The sequence below is a fragment of the Perognathus longimembris genome, chromosome 22 (genome assembly GCF_023159225.1).
Source record: "Perognathus longimembris pacificus isolate PPM17 chromosome 22, ASM2315922v1, whole genome shotgun sequence".
NCBI classification, from domain to species: domain Eukaryota; kingdom Metazoa; phylum Chordata; class Mammalia; order Rodentia; family Heteromyidae; genus Perognathus; species Perognathus longimembris.
The window spans coordinates 24857707-24877119 of record NC_063182.1 but is presented as its reverse complement, the minus strand read 5'-3'; positions in this window follow the sequence as shown (position 1 = coordinate 24877119).

Below are 19413 nucleotides of genomic sequence, written 5' to 3'. Positions count from 1 at the left end.
TGTTAAAATATGTGCCTTATTTCTGAATACAACTTTAGGATATAAGTGTTACATTGAAGAAAGACTGCAAATTGGGCATGGACCAACTCCTATAGCCTCTAACTTCAAGCTTGATCCTGAAGGCTCAAGTTATAAGTAGGAACTATTTTCAGGCTAGACTTCATGACCTTAGCACAATGTTCATCCTTGTGGACCCAGATGCTAAACCCTTACTAGCACCAGTCCAGCTCTGAAGATTCAGGGCTCATCCCATTGGTGTATCAATCCCTTTGACCCAGGATCCAAGGTCAGTCTTTCTAAGGACTCTAGCAATAGTTCATACACAGGCAATTCAAGATAGCTTACTCAAATATGGCTGGATAGCAAAGAGCACTCACTCCTTGCTGCAGCATTGACTATAAAGACTAGAAGACATAATCAGGTACCAGTGGCTCATAGCTATGATCGTATCTACCAGAGGCTGAGATCTGAGATCACAGCTCAATAAGCCAACATGGGCAGGAAAGTCTGTGAGACTCTTACCTCTAATTAATTACCCAAAAGTAAGAAGTAGAGATGTGCTTGAAGTCGTAGAGTGCTAACTTTGAGCATGAAAATTCAGGGACAGCACCCATGCCCTGAGTTCAAGCCCAAGGATCAGGAGGGGGGGGAGGGAGAGAGAGGGGGAGGGGGAGGGAGGAGAGGGAGGGAGAGGGAGGGAGGAAGGGAGGGAGAGGGAGAGAGAGGGAGAGGGAGGGAGGGGAGGGAGGGGAGAGGGAGGGGGGAGGGAGAGAGGGAGGGAGAGAGAGAGGGGGAAGGAGGGAGGGAGAGGAGAGGGGGAGGGAGGGAGAGAGAGGAGGGAGGGAAAGAGGGAGTGGGAGGGAGGGAAAGAGGAAGGGAGAGAGAGGGGGAGAGGGAGGAGGGAGGGAGAGAGAGAGTCTGCCAATAGTTTGACAAAGTGTTGAAAATAATAACCTTAAACAAGAAGAAATGATGGCAAAGCGTGTAATGCCAGCTATCTGTGAGAGATCACAAGTTCAGGCTAGCTTTGGCAACTTACTAAAACGTTTCCTCCAAACAAAGATTAATAAGGCTGGAAAAGTATCTCAGTGGTACAACACTTCCATAGAATGCATGAGACCTTGAGTTCGATCCTCAGTACCACAAAAACATTAAAAGTAAAATTTAAAAAGTGAGACCCTTATTTTGAACTGATTACCAAAAACATTGGAAGCGGAGCTGTGGCTCAAGTGGTAGAGCACTAGTTTTGACCACAAAATCTCAAGGAGAGCACTTGAGTCCTGAGTGCAAGGACAAAAAATGAAGTTTCAGGAATGAATGTATTTTAACTAATCAAAGCGTTGTTAAGGGGAGAACATAGATAAAAGCTTTTCATTTCAAGTATAGCAATTCAGTTATAAAGCATTTGAAAGTCTATAATCTTAAATGTGGCTAGGAGAACATATTGCAGTTCATCATGAAATAAGTTTGAATATCCCTTCTTTTCATGAAATTCCGTCTTTCTTAACTCTGATATTTTAATCTCTCAACAGGAGGAACAGTCTCGAGATCTGTGCCTACATCTATATTTCTCTCCTTTGAAATTCTTTTCCTTGGGGCTGGGAATATGGCCTAGTGGCAAGAGCGCTTGCCTCCTATACATGAAGCTCTCGGTTCGATTCCCCAGTACCACATATATGGAAAACGGCCAGCAGGGGTGCTGTGGCTCAGGTGGCAGAGTGCTAGCCTTGAGCGGGAAGAAGCCAGGGAAGGTGCTCAGGCCCTGAGTCCAAGGCCCAGGACTGGCCAAAAAAAAAAAAAAAAAAGAAAAAGAAAAAGAAATTCTTTTCCTTAAGTCTTGAATTATTGGAATCTTATACATATAACATCTCTGTTACTGCCTGTCATCTGGGAGACTGACTGTAAGGGGGAAAGAAATGGATAGGGGAAAGTTGACATATGTATGCAATCTGCTTTTTGTATTCAGTAAAGGGATTTGTTGATTGAATACAGCACTGTATTTCTTGGTATACATGTGGAAGAGTGGATTCATGAAACTGTGAGTCAGCCAGACAGTTCTGGAAGCAACTGTGTAAGACCAGGAGGACTCAGCCTTGTGAGTCACAAACAACAGCCAGATAAGCCATGAATCACAGATGATTTTTTTTCAGGGAGATGGATCTACTAGCTAACCCTAAGAGGCCCCTAACTCTGCTGACTCTGTCCAGCCTTCAGGGAGACAAAGTCTCTATGCTACTCTGCTAATTATGGTCAGTTGACAGTAAGATGTGGGGAAGGAAGTAGTAAATCAAGGTATGATATTTTGTGACCAACACTCAAGGGATATAGAGACAAAAGGGAAGTTTAAAGGAAAGAGAGAGGGGGAGAATCCAGATCCTCAATGTGTCATTAAGTCTTAGCCAGCTCTGGCTAGTTACTCAGTCCCCTTGGGGCAAGAAATTTGAAGTGGGAATCATGTGAAAGAAGGTTCTGGTACTCTGACTCTATGCTTTTACTCAAAAAGACTTCTACAAAAGGTGCTGGGGCTGAGAATAGGGATACCAATAATTTTTTCTACCCCTTTTCCAGTTCTAATGCAGAAAGCCTCAAGAAACCCATTGGCTAACTAACCATCCTAGGCTGCTGTTGTGGGGCTGGGGTTGGGGCCCTCGGACGAATGTTTTCTCATGACACCATGTTACTGGCTATGGCAGGTCAGAGGAGGATCAATGGAATACAATTTACAAAGTATGGTTTATGTAGGGAGTTGACTTTTCTCTCCATTTTAGTTTGGGTTCTCTGTGGATCACGGCTGATTCAGGGAGCCTAAGTCATTGTTGAGATTTAGATGGGATTACTCATCTTCTCCCAAAGTGGGTAAGGTCTCAGGAGACCAATAGACCTGAGTTCTGTGTTGAGAAATTAGGACTATGAGGTAGAAGCAGAGGTATGGCTATGAAGTAGGTGCTTTTTATCCCTCACCTTTGCCATAGCAAGATGGTGGCTGCTGTTCATTAATTTTTCTCTCCCTTATTGAAGAAATAGCATATTCTACAATTCGTTTGTTGTTGTTGTTGGTGGTTGTGGGGCTTAACTCAGGGCCTGAGCACTGTCCCTGAGCATATTTGCTCTAGGCGGGTGCTCTACACTTTGAGCTATGGCACCACTTTTGGTTTTCTGGCGATTAATGGAAATATTAGTCTCATGAACTTTCCTACCCAGACTGGCTTTAAACTACTATCCTCAGATCTCAGCCTCCTGTGTAGCTAGAATTACAGGCATGAGCTACCAGCACCAAGCCCATTGTTCTTGTTGGAAAAAGCCATTGCTACTTGAAAATAAATATGGATGAGTAATTAATTTATGTGAGTGCAAATCAAAATATATGTACCCATGGGAGGAATGCCTGGGAACTACATCAGGAGATTAAAATGATGCCATGGAAAAGGTCAGAATGGCATTTGCCTTTAGAAACAGTTCTTTGTCCTTTTACTCTGTCACTACAAAAAATGATTTCTAACATTTCTAATATCATTTCTAAATATGTGAGGTCAGCTTTAGTGGCTTCAAATTCTTCATGAGTCATTTAATAGTTTTTCCCTTTAAGAACAACTGATGGTTTCCTTCAACCTATTATTTCCCTTAGTTTCATCTTCAGTGTTTACTTAGCATAGTAGCTTTCATATATTTATTTGTGAAATTAACCATCATACTTCAAATTTAGAAACAATTACTATGATTCCAAAGAAATAGTGATCAACAACCCACTTTAAGAAGTATTGCTTCATAAGATTTGTTTCTGAATAACACCAGTGAAATTATATCAAAGAAAAATTCTCAAAATTCTAGGGGAGATTAATGGCATCGTTGTTACTGGATTTCCAAAATGGCACCTCCTCCCCCAGTCAGAGCTGCAGGGCTGTGGGCAGAGCCAAACGCACCTTCACTGAAACTGAGGTTTGACATAGCCATATCTTCACAATATTGTCTTATTTCTTGGGAGCAAGTTGAATCTTTGTGAGTTTTCTTGTTGAACATTAAAATCCAAGCTGTGAAAAAAAAGAACTGCTGTAAAGTGGAAAAAGTGTTCAAAAGCAACTAGGATCATCGCAGGGGAGTTTTTGAGGACTGAATGATACCTTAATTAAAAAAGAAACTTTCTTATAGTCAAAACAGTTGTTGAATTTATTAATTTACATGGAGAACATAAAAAGATTATCATGTTACATAGGGCCTCTTGGGAAAAGGTTGCAATTTTCTTGGGGAAATGATTGAATAGTAAAATACAAATGAAACTTTCATCCAAATGCTACCATCAAAATTGCAAACATGTTGCAAAATATAGGGGAAATGAGGCTATAAATATTTTATGATCAGAGAACATTTTAGCTGAGCATACTCATCATGGCCTTTCTGGCTAGAGCACTACTCTCATTGTCATATTCCATAAGTAAATTATCTGTCATAATTAGTGATTTGTTTTATTTTTTCTCTTTGGTGAAAATGTAGATTGAACTCAGGGCCTTTTGATGGCCAGACCAGTGCTCAAAAAAGCTGTTTTTCGCACCTAACTAAAAACAAGGGCTTTGTTCAGATAAAACAGTAGTTACTGCATAAGAATATTTAGAGAAAAAGTATATTATCTTTCAAGAATGCTTTTGAAGATTTGCCTTGATTGAATTGTCCTTTCTGTGGTATATGAGGCTTTGAAGAAGTCTGTTACCATGTATCTGAAGTCTTCCAATAAAGCAATCTCTCCCTAGGAGTTATGAGACATAAGGAATAACAGATATATTAGCCTTGGATAAACCTATGGGTTTTTTGCCCCCTGAAATTTCCATGTTTATATATAGGATCTTGCCCACTAACTTTGTAAATCGTTAGTTTTTTTCTTATTAGACAAAAGCAACGATTTTTAAATTATCTTTAAGTAGTTGTACAAAGCAATTTATGAATATAGTATTCTTGATTAATGTCACCCCTTTCAACACTGTCACTTTTTCCTCCCAAATCACTCCTTCAGTTGCTTTTCTTAATTTTGTAGGATATGCATTGGATTCTTGATCAGATTCTCCCCCCTTTCTCAGTTTTGCTTATTTATTTCCATTCCTCTTCCTCACATAAAGTTTTACCTCATCAGTTCTCTGGATACCAAAAGTTCCTTCTTGAACATCCTACCCTGGCCTCTTTATATGATATACCATCCTTACATATTATAGAAACTCCAGATCTTATCCTCCCCTCTTGTTCATACAAGCAAAACATTGGAAATGACATATATAGAAAAAAAGATATAGAAAAAAGGAGATATTTGGATACAGATTCTAATGAAATGCTAATCAGTAATTGATCATTTTGATTACTAAAGAAATGTTAAGTGAAAAAGATATCTTATATTTTATATAAATTGTATGTAGTATATAATCCATATATAAGTGTATCTGTGCACATTCTATATACATACAGGATACATGTAGAATGTGTAAGCTTTTGTTATTCTCCACATGTACTCTATATATCTATGCACCTGCACATGCATACATCACATCAGTTGTTTGGGACTTGGGTGAGCCCCTACTGGCATATCTTCTTTCTTATTCAGTACATAAAGCCAGTGGCAGGCTATAGGAGTGTTACCTAAGAGTGAGCACTGAGCCACTGCCTACAGTGCCTCAGATGAAACGGTTCAGTTTCTCCTTATTTTTAAAAATAGGATTGTAAGTAATATGATTATATCATTGTCCTTGTTCATTCATGTACTGCTGCCTTCTACTGTGAATCCGGGGCAGTGCTGTCCTTAGAATCATCTCCAGACTCTCGTAGAGCAAATGGCAAAGCTTTCTGTGGAGCCATGAATGTTCATAGACAGCATTTTGTCTTTACATAAAATGATCAACAAACAAACCACAACTCAAAAGCAAAAGTGTGGTAGATCAAATCTTCCTGCTTCCTGCTTGAGCTTCCTCTGGTCTCCAGCCTCTCTGTATCTCCCAAAGTTCCTGGTGGACCTTTAAGAATCTACTTGACTCTCTCACCTGACTTCTTCCCAGCAATTTCTCAAGAATATTCCCAATTTTTACAGGGAGAAACAGAGCTCTACTATTTTAAATGAATAAAATATAGTACAAAATACTTGGTGCTTAGAAAAAGCTTGGATGTACTGGGTGATAAACTCAATTTTATCCTTGGTTTTAATAGGAGACACCTATCTACTTAATGATTTAAACAGCATAACATTTATGTGGCTGTTTATAATAATTTTGAAAATAATGCTTATTTATTTATTTATTTTTGGTTGGCTGTGGGGCTTTAACTTGGGGCCTAGGTGCTATCCCTGAGCCTCTTTGTGCCCAAAGCTAGTGCTCTACCACTTGTGCCACAAACACTTGCAGTTTCTGATTGGTTAATTGGAGATAAGAATCTTACAATGGCATTTTTTTCCTACAGAGGATTTAAAAAATTATTTATTTATTGTCAAAATTATGTACAGAGAGGTGACAGTTTCATACATAAGGCAGTGCATACATTTTTTTTCAGATTTTTATTATCAAACTGATGTACAGAGAGGTTACAGTTTCATACATTAGGCATTGGTATTTCTTATCCAACTTGTTACCCACTCCCTTATTTCCCTGCCACGTCCCCATCCCCCCCCCCCCCCCGCCCAGCCCATGAGTTGTACAATTGGTTTACAGCATATAGTTTTGGAAGTATTGCTGTTGCATTGGTTTGTATTTTACCCTTTGTCTCTCCATTTTGATATTCCCCTTCCCTTCCCTAGTTCCAATGCACATATATACAATATTGAGGGTACCAAAATAAGTTACAGTGACATCATGGGGAAGAAAGACAAAAGAAAAGGCATAATTTCACATTGTATGTTGATAATAACAACAACAATGATAAACCACTTGTTTACATAACTTGGAGTTCATTTTGCTTAGGATCTTCTTATGTATTCATATGTACATAGCTATTGAGCTATTGTGAACTTCTGCTAGGATTATCCTAGATGTGTACTAATTATTCCCGATGAGGGAAACCATAGAGTTTCTTTGGGTCTGGCTCACTTCACTTAGTAAGATTTTTTTCCAGGTCCTTCCATTTCTTTATGAATGGGGCAATGTCATTCTTTCTGATAGAGGCATAGAATTCCATTGTGTATATGTACCACATTTTCTTGACCCATTCATCCACTGAGGGACATCTGAATTGGTTCCATATTTTAGCTATGGCAAATTGAAATTGAGAAATTCATATGGAACAATAAAAGACCTAGAATAGCAAAAACAATCCTAAGCAGGAAGAACAGTGCTGGAGGAACCTCAATACCAAACTTCAAGCTCTATTTCAAAGCTATAGTAATAAAAACAGCCTGGTATTGACACAAGAACAGACCTGAGGACCAATGGAATAGAACTGAAGACCCAGAAATGAACCTGCAGATCTATGGCTACTTAATCTTTGATAAAGGAGCTAAAAAAAATAGAATGGAAGAATGAAAGCCTCTTCAACAAATGGTGCTGGCAAAATTGGTTCAACACCTGTAACAAACTAAAACTAGATCCTTAAATATCACCCTCACAGTGGCTTTTGTGCTCAGGCTGGCTTCAAACCTCAATCCTCAGATCTCAGCCTCCTAAATAGCTAGGATAACAGGCCTGAGTCACCAGCACCTGACAATGTTTAGTCTTTATTAATCATGGTAAAATTCAAATATTTTTTAAAACATTGACTTTTATCCTGGTCAACATAGATAGCACAAAACATGAACATGTATAATTTTACAACTGTTATTCCAGAAAAATTAAAAATCTTATTGTCTTGGGCTGGGAATATGGCCTAGTGGCAAGAGTGCTTGCCTTGTATACATGAAGCCCTGGGTTCGATTCCCCAGCACCACATATATAGAAAACAGCCAGAAGTGGCACTGTGGCTCTAGTGGCAGAGTGTTAGCCTTGAGCAAAAAGAAGCCAGGGACAGTGCTCAGTCCAAGGCCCAGGACTGGCAAAAAAATTTTTTTTTAAAAATCTTATTGTCTCTATATGTATTGGAAAGATCCCATACTTTTTCTAATGTCAGATCATGGAATTACCTGTCCTGCTGTCTAGAAGATACTAAAAAGTAAAGACACAGGAGTTGAGTTACTAAATCTCATAGCAGAAAGGTGTTGTGTTTATTTATAGCATTTTTGAGTTTTGAAACACTACTGAGTTGAACTAGATTGTCTTTTCAATCTCCAGTACATGGAACACTATTTGGGGAAAACCAATCTAACACTATGCCAGGTAGATCAGGAGGAGGAACATCAGGAGATCAAGGTCATTCAGTCTTTAGATTGAGTCATAGAGATGCTGTATGCCAAGCTTTCTCCAAAGAGTCATGTAACCTCAGAAATAAAAAAAAGTAGAAGACAGGGGGTCATGGCCTGATTTTTCTTCAGACAAGACACAAGAAAGGGTTGTTCAAAAGTTCTTGTCAGGGCTGGGGATATAGCCTAGTGGCAAGGGTGCCTGCCTCAGATACACGAGGCCCTAGGTTCGATTCCCCAGCACCACATATACAGAAAACGGCCAGAAGCGGCGCTGTGGCTCAGGTGGCGGAGTGCTAGCCTTGAGCGGGAAGAAGCCAGGGACAGTGCTCAGGCCCTGAGTCCAAGGCCCAGGACTGGCCAAAAAAAAAAAAAAAAAAGTTCTTGTCATTTTTTTTCTCCGAATACTTTGTGAGGTTATTTTATGTTGCAGTAGAAGAGCTATGTCAGTGCTTTCTGTAAACCGAAAATTAAAATGGGAGTTTTGGCTGAACTCTCAGTGATAGATATCAGATCACAATATGGTCTGTGAGACAGAGTACTCTATAGACATTCCCAAGTAAAAATACCCAAAGATTAGTTACATAATTCTACACAGCTGACCTGCCTCAAGAATTAAAAAGGGGGAGGGAGAAGGTGGTCGTTGAAAAATAAGGGGGATTTCTGGAAAGGATTTAATTGGAAACCTCCTCTCGGGGGAAAATGTTCATGTATGGATGAATACTTCACCTGCAGGCCAAAAGAAACCAGCTTCACTGGGATCATTGGAGAACATAATATGTGTCCCCTTATGTTGGATGGATACACTCAACTGGTAGCTGGCTACTACATAGAAAATATTTGGGGTGAGAGATAAGCTGACTACCTACTGAGGTCTTCGTGAACTTATGGGATGGACTAAATGGCACATGAAGATGAGTGGGAATGAGGGTGTCTTGGAAGTGGGGCTCTGTGGGCTTCCTTTGGGTTAGAGGAGAATGCACTCACCTCTGAAGTGGAATCACAGGGGGAACCATCTTTGATGTAAATCATGAGCCTAGGGATAATAGCTATGCCATTACTAGGATCTCATCTATGCAATGGACTGCTCTAAACCAGGGATAGCATTCCAAGTCTGGATAAGAAAGTAGATCAACCAGGTCTGTCATTGTACGCTGTGTGAAGATTCTCTTGTGGTGAGTCAGGATCATGGTTCTGACACTTTGTTTCCATATGTGATTTCTTACACCACCCTAAGATATTAATGTGTCCCACACCCGCTAAAGAAAGCAGTGGCCTCAAGTGGAAATTAGAGTAACAACAATCACAACATAGACCCAAGCACCTTACAGACAAAAACTTCTTTGGGGCACTTTATATAAAATTACATGTATTAAGTCTAAAGCATACCAATTAGAAAGAGCATCTGATTGTTCATTTGGCCTGGGACTCTCAGGAGAAATGATTTATTCTGGTGAATGGGATACATCAAGTTTGGTTCTAACCTTATTACTCCACTCTGTAAGGCACAAGTCTTAATTCTCAATCTTGATTACTTTACAAGGAAAACAGAACAGCAGGCCATTTTTGAGCAGCAACCTGTGAAATCAGAAAATTGTAATCCCTATTTTACTGAAGTCCAATTTGACTAGAAACTACATGTGATGGATTTACAATTCAGCTAGCAATTATCTATGAAAACCCAGGAAAATCTGAGGTGGCACACAAGATGGTGAGGATAAGAATTGAATAAGAGGTGAAGATACCTTTGATGATAAGGTTAAAAGTGATAAATAGTTTTGTACAGTACAACTTAAACTCGTTCTCTATCTTACCATCATAAAATGGATCATTATCTCTTTCTGTGGGCAGGATTCAGCTTTCCTAATACATTGGGATGTTGTTTGAGGAGTTTCAAGAAGTATTGATTTTAATTCCAGACTAGAGTATAATGTGAGCAGACACTCAGTTTTATTAGCATGTTTGTTGAAGAGTACTAGGGGTTTTTTTCCACTTAAATATATAAACTGTATTTTTTATGGAGGAAAGGCAATGGATTCTAAAAGCAGAAGTGAGGAAGTTTAATTTTGGTGCTTTTTTTTGTTGATGGTATCATTAATCTTGCTCAAATTAAGTCAATTAGAAAAAGATTGTGGATTTTCTTTAAAAGTAAGAACATTGCTAAAAAGGCATGACTCATGGATATTTATTTACAATTAAGATAGAGTTTAATGCATCAACTTCAAAATACTATGAGAATGTCTCTGTTTTCTATAGCTTGTAGTGATCTTTGTTCTTATTTGGTCAATCCAGTCTGCGTGTAGATTGGGAATAATGGTACACTTGACCTTGAAACCCAGCAAGTTTCCTTGACTTTCTTGTATATTTCAGAGTTTATTTATTGTAATTTCTAATGACAAAAGTGACTAAATTATTATGACTTAAAATGGCTAAAGCAAAAGAAGTTAGCTCTCACAACTCTGATATCCAAGAAATATACTGGGTTCAGTCATCAGATCTATATGGTTTATCCTGTCATCAACCTGGCTGAGTCGAGCAGATGTTCACTGATTTTCAGAATTATTTTCTTTTCCATTCCTTTCTTTTTGAAATACTCGGGATTGGGCTCACCTTGGGCTTGCTATGCAAGTGTTCTACTACTTGAGCCATGTCTGTTTTGAGCCAGTCTTTTTCCTTTCTAGTAGGTTTTCCAGATAGGATCTCACACTACCCAGGCTGGTGTCAAAACAAGACCTTCTTATATCCACCTGCCCCATATCTGGGATTAAAGGTATGTACTACCATACTTGCCTAGGAGATGTATTTTATAGTGTCAATGCTTTTATGTGAGTTTATTCTTCACCAAAATAAATAATAAATAAAACATTCACTTAAAGAGGAATCTGTCTTTTCCACTACTGGGTCTTTTATACTGATCATTTTTTTTTTCTTTACCACAGTATTGGATTGGCATTGCTTGGCTCTCAAGAACCACACTGTATATTTTCTGCTGCGTGAATCATTATAAACAGCAGCTTTGGGAAGGCACTCTGGGGCCAGTAATTACCCTGATGAAATAGAAGACTGTATTCCAAGTGAGGTTAATTTTAGCAGAAGTCAGATAAAAATGTTGTCAACCAAGAGCAAACATACAAGCACTCGAGCCAGAAGCCCCGCTGGCAGTGACGGGGTGCTTGGGCTGAGCAGTGCCCAGGATTCCTGCAGAGAAACCAAAGTGGACCTCGTGGCAGTGCCAAGTCACTTTAGAGTTTGAAATAGATATATTGAGCTGATTGTGCGACAGCCCTGAGAACTTTCTGAATTAGAAATGTAGCCAGGAATATCAAACTCTGACCATTTAATGTCACATGTATGCATACATGTGCGCATACACGAGTGAGTGGATGTTGAGGGTGGAGAACAGACCCAAACTTAAAACATTTACTTCTGTATGGAGCAAAGTGTTCTGTAAATAAAATCACTGCAGAAAAGGGAATATTATATCTTTTGAGAGCTATTTATATATCTTTTCAAAACCCCATGTTTAAATTTTGTTCAGAATTCTGCTTTCTGCAAAAATATGATTCCTTGAAGAAAAGGCTTGGGTTTCATATAGAAATGAGGGTTACTGGATAATAAAGCAGTCGTGTAGAGAGGGAGGGGGAGGATTAAGGCTAAAAATGTAGACAACTGGTAAAGAAGTCTGCAGCCAAAGAGCAGTTTGGCATAAGGAACCCAAAACATTATTTTTTTAAAAATGCTTTCAAAACTTCAGATGCTACAAGGGGCCATCTCACTATAAGTGAAAATCAAGTATTTATTCTAATCATCCTACAAGAGCTATGCCTCAAAGTCTGCCAGTGATGAATAGAGTAGTTCCTCTTTAGAAAAGTCCTTTAACTAATGAAGAAGGACTTGAGAGCATAAGGAAATCACTATTGTACAACCGTTGGGGAGTTAATGCACATATGAATGGCCATCAGTATATGAAAAAAGGTAACAAACAACAGACCGTTGGACACCTTTGAATGAATGCATATAACTCTTACCCTGGGAGGAGGGGAAGTAGCTTTTTCTTCATAACATTATTAACTTTCTAGTTGTTACTTTCATCTTCAAGAAACTAGGATTAGAACCATGCCTAAAACTTGAAAACAAGAGCAGAACAAGTCAGGCTGTGAGAAACTCACTTTGTTTGTTCAGTTCTAAAACTGCAAGGAATGAGGTGAGATGTAGTAAGAATCCATAGATTTTTAGAGATGTAAAAGATGCATTAATTAATGGTAACTGTGTCCCTTACTTGTATCCCAATTCTAATCCAGGCAAGTGTTTTTAAGCTCACTGTGGGAATCTAAGCACAGAATAGATATTTGAGAACATTAAAGAATTACTGCAAAGCACTAGAGCACTAGCCTTGAGCATAAAAGGACAGCACCTAGGTCTGGAGTTCAAGATCCAGGATTGGCACAAAAAGTAATTAGGGTTTGTGGGCATGGTTCAGTTGGTAGAGCACTAACCAATGAGCAAATATGGCAGGTACCAAGTTTGAGTCCCAGTCTCTGATCTGAAAGAAAAGAATTATTGTTATTTTTAGAAGGGAAGTCTTTATTTTAATGAAATATAATGAAATACCAACCAAAATGCTGTAATGCTTAGAATCCACCTTAGCATAATCAGATGTGAGTATTAGAAGTGGGAAATTAGAGATAATTAAAAATGTGGCCATTTTTAAGCCTCAAGATGAGTTCCTGTGGTGCTTCATCTAGAATGTATTTGTTATGTTTGTGAACAACATTAAAACCTCAGCTCTCCCTTTTCCTCTGGCTCTTCATGTGGACAATTTGGTAAGGCAGTTTTTTGTGTGTGTGAAATTTGACAACTTTTATTGAAAAGGACAAGGCTGGGGCATGGTGGGATATGCCCATAACCACATCACTAGAAGATAGTGAAGGAGGTTGATCTCAAGTTCCTGACCAGCCTACGTTAAAGACCTTAACCTCTGTCAAGACAAGGGAGAGGCCTGGGCACACAGCTAGAAGATAGAACAAGGTCTTTTCATGCACAGGTTCCAGGGTTCAGTGACCAGAACCAAAGAAAAGAGGCAGGCCTCAAGCCGGTAAGGCAGTCCTTGACATAGATGGGGAACTCTGTGCCAAAGACAGGGCCCATTCTCAACCATGGGCATCCCTGCCCCTTCACGCCCCACCCCCCAAGCACAGGAAAAACCCTAGGCGATCTCCTTTCTTTGCTCCAAGTCTCACCTCCTTGAGAGGCCTCGCCTACTCTCCCTAAAGAATTTGATTATATAGCCCATTAATCAGAAGTGTGGTTGAATCTGGGGTACAGCTCACTGGTAGGACACTTGCTTAGCATGCACATGTGTGAGGACTTGGGTTTGATTCCAAGCCCTATGAAAACAAAGAAAAATCCTGGGGGTTGTATGCTATAGCTGCCCTTGCAGATTGTATATGAAGTGGGGCCGTCTTGTCAGGGACAATGCCCTTCTCATTGTGGAGTCAGTACTAACTTGGGGTAACTCATGTCAGAATTGTATTCTAGTCCGGAGCCCACTAGCTATGTAGAATGTTTCATTCGCATCTCCCTCAGAGTCATCTAGGAGAATGTCATAAATCCCACCTTTTTCTCCAAATGTAGCTGGTAGCCCCGATGTTTCCTTTATATAAGGGGGAGTAAACAGCAAGGTTTGGGTAGATCACAAATAAAAGCCTTTATGTGGATCTAGAAAGCAAGTGGGTTCTGGGGAAAGAAGAGGCCGCTCTTCAGACGAAGAGAGGAGAGCCTTCCAGGGCACAGCTCAAGCATCATCACTCTTCTAGGTTCCTGATTGCTTTCTGACAAGCCCGAGATTATTTCTTTATGCACTGAAGTCCTTAATATTAAAAGTAACTGTGAGCTGAAAACAGAGAAAGGAAGTCAATCTGTTCGTACATTCTGTGTTTATTAGATGCCTGTAGGTTTTAAACCTAGCTCTAACCTCACTTCTAGCCACTAAGATTTCAGCTATCGCCAAAGGAGATATAGGTTCTCTATTTATGAAACTTAACAAAACTTTGTGAGGAGTTGCGTGGAAGTGTTAGACCTCAAAAGGGGAGCCAACGATGAGGGTAGTATTTAGGACTATGATATATGGTACAAAGAAAATATAAAGTAGTAGCTGAGAGGGATAACTGATGGGTCTTGCACTGATGTTTTGGCCATGAAAAGAAATTAAACTAAAGACCAGCTTTACCTAGGAAGGGGAAGAGATGGAGGCATTTTACAGCAATGATAAGAGTCTCAGGCTTGATGCAAATCTGACACCCTCTTGGAATTCCTGATAAGTTTTGAACAAGAATAGCATTTTATTTTTGCAGTGGGCACTGCAAACTATGTAGCAAGTTCTGGGGGGAAACATTGCAATAAGAAAGAACAACATGTGCTGAGGCATGAAAGAAAGAAGAATAAGTTGTATGAAAATTGACAGGCAGCCACAGGAAGGCTGAGGAGGAACGAGAAGCAGAATGACAAGAGGTGAGGTCAGAGAAGGCAGAGGTTCTGGCACCTGTGGAAATGGACTCTGATGTAGTCCTAAATGCACATGAGTTTATGTGGGTTTCCTCCCTTGAGAGACTGGCATCCATCACTAAACTGGTGCTGAGGCCTTGGGATAGGCCAACGAGGCATGGAACATGCAGTTGGACAACAGTCAGCTTCCCAGAGATTCTCTTATCTGGAGGCAGAAAACAGCTGGTTGCAGAGGTGTAGCTCTGGCCCCAGTGGTAGCATGACTCACTTCCAAAGATGCCGCATTGAGGGTCCAGGAAGGTGCCAGTTCCCACTAGATAGACCTCCCAAAAACTAGGCATTATTTTTTTCTACATTTATTCTTCAAAGTAATGTCTCAAACTCCTGTTTTTTTTTTTCCTTTGAAGAAAACCTGGCATTTCAACAGAATCTATTTTAATAGCAGGATCAATTTATAAAGCTTGTCAGCTGTTACCTAGTTACAAATAGCAGACAGCGCCATCAAGTGATGAGTATCTAAAATCATTTTATGTTTCAAATATCCTAAACCTTTTTTCTGTGAGAAACAGGTGTTTATTTACCTTTTTATTTTCTTTCATGCTTTGAGGTGACCAGATACACAGGAATAAAAACCGAGGGGTTATCAGAGATTTCTTAGGTTTGTGGGAAAAGGAAAACTGTTACCATTGCTTTTCTTTCTCACCTGGTAATCCAGGAGAATTTTGGAGGGAAAACACAGGACGGTAGAAGGTAAAGATAGAACTTCTCTCCTGTCTATTTAAGATCCTTCACTATTGAGGGTCTTCAGGTCAATGGCTCTCCTGAGCTTCCTAGTTTTAGACAAGGGAAACTGGACCATTGGATTGGTGGAATAGGTACAAGATATCATTGCTAAGTTGCAGTCTTATAAACCATTGACACCTTCCAAGTCTCTCTGGGGATGGGATGCTGTCCAGCAGGTATTTTCTGACTAAAGTTTATTAATTAAAAGGACTAATGAAAATGTAGCTGCTGCTGTTGGATGCCTACAATGTACATGTATCCTCTCACTTAATTCCCCAAAGCAGTAAGCAGCTATTATCCCTTTTCTTCCACTGTTACTAAAAGTAAAGCTTGAAGAGTTTATGCAAGTTACCTACAGACTACTAGTGGTCTTAATGCCATTCAGTGGGTCTCTGGCATTGTATTTAAATCTTCCTGACATCAAAGCCCCTCCCTTCAGCAATTGTGCTGTTTCGACCCAAGGACATCCCTTCTCCCATTTGCCACCTAACAAGAGCAGAGCTGGAAGGGCAAGTAACATTTTGTTCTCTTCAGACTGGCTTATTCCTGATCAGCTCAGTGCTTTCAGGGAGCAGACAACTGGCCCCCTGCCAAGCTCAGAAAAGACAACCAGGCCTTCTCCCTCAGACTTTTGTACATGACACTTTGTTAGATAGGATGAAATATTATTAAACTCCAAGAGCAAAGGTTAGCACAGCTTATTCAGTGGATATATGAGAGTGGAACTTGTTATATTTAAACCAAGATTGGTAGTTGTTATATTTTTTTTAAATGCTGGCCAGTTCCACACAATGGGTTTTGCTTTAAATACCAGATGGCTACAGATATCTAGCCAGATTCTCTCTCTGGGTATAAATGATTTCTTGGCAGTATTCTAGGCATTTGGATCGGTGTATTAACTCTTTCTGATCATTAGAGTGGTATTTAATGCTTTTAGTATATTGATTAGCAAAATGTATCCTTAGTACTCTCCAAGAGTTAAAGATAGTCTCAGAAAATTGAAAAGTCCCTAACTACATGTGAAAAATAAGCCAATACTAAAGTTAAGAAGTGATTTTCTAACTAGGAAACTAAAATACTGCATTAGAGCCAAATTGAGTTTAATGGAAGAAAATAATGATCCTGCAATATTGGTTTTCTTTCCCCAACTTTAGGGAATTTAACTAGTTTCAAAATGTGTACACATGGGGCTGGGAATATGGCCTAGTGGCAAGAGTACTTGACTTGCATACATGAAGCCATGGGTTCTATTCCCCAGCACCACATATATAGATAAAGGCCAGAAGTGGCGCTGTGGCTCAAGTGGCAGAGTGCTAGCCTTGAGCAAAAAGAAGCCAGGGACAGTGCTCAGCCCTGAGTCCAAGGCCCAGGACTGGCAAAAAAAAAAAAAAAAATGTGTACACATGTATTTCCTCTTCCTGGAAGGTGTTTTCAGCCCAATTCCTGGGGTAGCGCTTTATTTTCTCATCCCTTCAGCCTCAGATCAGCTGTTATATCTTCATAAAGCACGACTTCAAATGCTGTCAATCAATCTCTACCCTTGTTCTCTTTTATTCCTGTTCTAGCAGTTCTCATACTTGGGTATTTAATTGACTGTTTATGTTTTTATGTCATGTTTTCTCCTCTGGAATATAATCGCCATGAGGGTATAATCCACCATGTTTACTTTTGCGATATGTCTCTAGTTCCTAGATTACATCTCTTGGAAAGCAATAAAGACGTGTTGCAAGAATGTGACAATAATTTGAAATGTCATCTGTTTTTATAATAATGGTATTAACATTTTAATAATTTTTGTTCCTTTCCAATTGATTTTACTTGAATACTTTATGTCCAAAATAGAAAGTGATGTATATTATAATGTATTAGAAATACAATGAAGAGGGCATTATAGATGTGTTTTTCATGCTGGTTCTGTTGCTTGAATTTGGGGCTTGGGCATTGTCTTGGAGCTTTTTTTGTTCAAGGCTAGCACTCTACCACTGAGTCACAGCTCCACGTTGACTTGTGATGGTTAATTGCATCACTGACTTTCCTACCTAGGCTGCTTTTGAATCATGATCCACAAATCTCAGCCTCCTGAGTAGCTTCCACTGGCACTTAGAAGACTTTTTTTTTCTCTTTTTAAAGGGGGTAAATGATAGTAAATTGCTACATGGATATTTAGGACAGAAGTAGTCTTGAAGCAGTAAAGGTGTTCACTGGCTTTCACAGTTACCTGAGAAGGGAAATATGGGCCAAACAGAAGTAAATTTAATACGCCACTATATTGAGAATTCACACCAAAGAACTTGTGTCTGAATTGATGATAGCAGAGACACAAAAAGAAAAATGGCCTGACAAACACCAGGGAATGAAGATCAAGATGGTTGTGGTGTTTTAATAAGAACTGAGTTTGGAAATTCTTTATTGTCCAATTATTCTGAAAGCTATATGCTGGGTTACATTTTATGAGACATTTGCTAGATTGTTGGAAACAAACTAAATCCAACATTCTAGGATAATTAAAAAGAGATGAAATGTGATGACGCTGGTTTCTCAGAGACTCTGGATGGACATTAAATTTTACTGGCCTTAGGTTGAAAGTCTGAGATGTTGAATAAATCTAGGTAAAGTAAAAAGCATATTTAATTGTTTAAAAATGAATAGTTAAGAAAGAGAAATGGCAGTGGATTTCAAGAGGGGAAAGACTCTCTGGCTTTGATAATGATAGGAACTGGACACATTTGCTCATAGAAACATTACAGTCGATAAAAAGAATTTAATTCCAATGTTCTCATTTTTACTTAGATTCCTAAAGGAAAACAAAGCTCACATTTTATTCAATTAGTAGGCCTGTGTAGGCCCCAGGATTTAGCACCTACATCTATCTTGGCATGGATTAAAAACACGTTTTGTCTAAGATATATTGCTTGCTTGATTATTATTCATTGTTTTTCTTTTCACCTTCAAAGTGCCTCATTACACATCAATTCTTCTCTCATACTTGTTTTAAATCCCATTGCAAAGCTAGGCAGAGTCTTGCTTTTAGCTTTGGAAGCATCTCTACAGGGCCATAAACTACTATGATATTTTCTGCCATTTTTACCTCATTCTCCTTCCTTTGGGTTACAGAACAAACACATTTTCTGAAGGAACCAGCCCTGGATGTAGCCCACAGCTGGCTCCAAGAGGACATGCTGTCTTCTTGGTTGTGTGTAGCATTTAGCTAAATGTGGACCCATAAACCAAAGTGGCCTGATTAGCCCTGGTCCCAAGACTTTTCTAGGAGCAACAGAAGAAAGATTTTCCCTCCCTCGAGTTGGAGCTATGACCATGTTCACCTGGGAAATGAAGCCCACAGATTGGCTGAGTTGACTGGACATGATGCAGTACAGAGGCTGCCACAACTGTGTGATGAAGCAAAGCTACTGCCTGACAACTTCATCTGAGCAGGAGAATTCAATCTGTCACTTGTCCATTGGTTGAATGGATTCAACTGTCTCATATTCAGTGTTGGCTCCTTCACCTTCTATAATGATGTTACCACTCATTCCTGATGAAATAAAGAAACTTTGGCAAGGCAAAATGGTAGGAAAGTTAGCTCTTCATGTAGAAACATAGCTCCTGTTTCTAAGAATACATGCTTCTAGGATGTGGTATGTTAAATGATTCTTTCTTGCAATATTGGATGGCAATTTCTTAATACTGTGCATGTACATTGGTAAGTAGGGACAGTTGATGTAGTTCCTGAATGTCAATACACTAATATTTTTCTCAACTGAGATTAGAAGACACTCTTCATATCCACCTGTGACTCGAGGGTGGCTTCCAGATTGTGGCTCTGTATTCACTTA